Source organism: Aplysia californica, unplaced genomic scaffold (assembly GCF_000002075.1).
Source record: "Aplysia californica isolate F4 #8 unplaced genomic scaffold, AplCal3.0 scaffold00016, whole genome shotgun sequence".
Lineage (NCBI taxonomy): Eukaryota > Metazoa > Mollusca > Gastropoda > Aplysiida > Aplysiidae > Aplysia > Aplysia californica.
In genome coordinates, this window is record NW_004797286.1 from 787103 (window position 1) to 789202 (window position 2100).

Sequence of the window (2100 nt, forward strand, 5' to 3'; positions counted from 1 at the left end):
TGTACGCTTTTAGTAGGCTAACAGTAGTAATGGAACGTTTGTTCACACCACAGAATTCTTCAATTTTTCTGTTATCACAGTGTAGAATTCTGTGGTTTAGGGTGAACGCAAAATTGGTTGGCCTAGATCTAGGCTATAACGGTGAACGCGCACCGGGCGAGAATAGCCAAAAGACTCGCCTGCACTATTCTCACTCGGGGTGAGAATAGAGGTGGCCATTTTTTTACTTTCCCTCCCGTCCCATACTCAGCTACCAGTTGTCTATTTTCTACTAAATATTGATGCGCTGAACACGAATATCAACTTCATTTCTGTCGCAAATTAATAGTTTTAAAAATATTTGATTGTTTTTAACCGAGAGAGACGTGCTTTGGACCAATCGGGGGGTTCCAGGCAGGCCTGCCCCAACACTGGGGTAAAAGAAAATCTGGGGGGTTACAGGGGTGTTTTTACCAATAATTTGATATTTTACAGTTAGATTTGAAATTGTCTTGAAAATAACTGATTTGCGACAGTTTTAGTGGCTTTTTTGTGTGATCTGCAGCAAACAGTACTGCAGTTTGACCCCTGAAACAGTGCATCTGTGTGTGGGAGTGAAAGTAAAAATTTACCTTCCGTATTTCCGGGACAACAGCGATTTTTCAAGAAAATCCGTACAAAATATGGATGGCCCGGGACAGTGGGCAGCTATGCTATACAGTATAACTCTAGGCCACCTCTATTCTCATCCGGAGTGAGAATAGTGCAGGCGAGTCTTGTGGCTATTCTCACCCGGTGCGCGTTCACCAAATTTTGCGTTCACCCTAAACCACAGAATTCTACACTGTGATAACAGAAAAATTGTAGAATTCTGTGCCGTGAACAAACGTTCCATTACAACTGTAGCCTACTAAAAGCGTACAATTTTGTCTGTGGGCAGTGGAGAGAGAGAGAAAGAGAGAGAGGAGTAGCGCGAGAATTTCCGGGCAAAACAAAATGGCGACCCGCGTAGTTCGGCTCGATTCGAAAAGTTAAATAGCCGTAGCATCTTTGTAGACAACCAAATTAATTTACTTTTGTGTTTTAACATCATTTTTAAACTTTGTTTTGGTCAATTTGATCGTCCACACCGATAGACAGTAGACAGTATTCAGAAAGAGACAGAGAGAGAGAGAGAAGAGGGGAGGAGTTGAACTTGCGAGAACTTCCGGGCGGGTGAGAATAGCCACTTTCATAACTCTATGTGAACGCCGTGAACGTATGTGTTCTGAATAAAATGAAGAACCAAAGGTCTCTTTAAAAAATTCAAGATTCAGATAAATGGGTAAGATTGAAGAATACCGGACCAGCGGGTCCAGCGGATTGACTTTGCCTAGATCTAGACTCTAGATCTAGATCTAGATCTAGATTCATCTAGATTCTAGATCTAGATTATCTAGATCTAGATCTAGAATCTAGATCCTAGATCTAGAATCTAGAGTCTAGACTCTCAACCTTAGGAATTCATAATTTTCCCGTTTTTAATATCTCTCAATGGAGAATCTCGGACCGGTAGATTTATTCATTGAAAGTTTTGTCAGGGGGGAGACCCCCCTGAACCCCCCCTCCTCCATCCCAACCACCCGCCCCACCTACCCCACTTTCTCGCACAATAATGGTACGAGTGGTCCGGTATTCTTCAATCTTCCCGATAAATGTTTACATATCTCATTAACTATCATAGAATAATGCAGTTTAAGAGGACGACTCCACTTGATTCTAGAATCTATATTCCAGAATCTACTTTGCTTTTGAAAGTTCACTTTGTCACTTTGTCGTTGTGTTGTGAGAGTGAAAGCTCAGTTTGTAATTTAGAGGTCCCCATTTATGGATCTTGAAGATTTGGTTGGGAAATGTAACGTCCATTTGAAACTGCGATGGACTCAAAGATAGGGAAGCGACATTCATATATACAAAAAAACAAACCTTTGTTAAGATATATTCATTATCCTTGCAAGACTAATTGTGCACTTACACTGGCCTAACATTGGGAGGCTATCACAGGGATCACGTACTTTTGCTCAGGCGGATGTTTACAACCGGAAGTATGAGCGCATAACAAACAGTATTATTTGCAAGGGC

The 2100-nt window shown here is 41.5% G+C and overlaps 1 protein-coding gene across 2 annotated transcripts in view; it reads right to left on the reverse strand.

Moving 5' to 3' along the window:
* The window catches only part of LOC101860219, a 32517-nt gene extending 30417 nt beyond the window's left edge, over nt 1-2100 (reverse strand). The window contains exon 1 of one of the 2 annotated variants that reach the window (XM_005090369.3): nt 1994-2100. The gene's annotated coding sequence lies outside the window, so the exon portion shown is untranslated. Of the gene's footprint in view, nt 1-1944 lie in introns of both variants that reach the window. The other variant, XM_005090370.3, reaches the window with a different exon arrangement.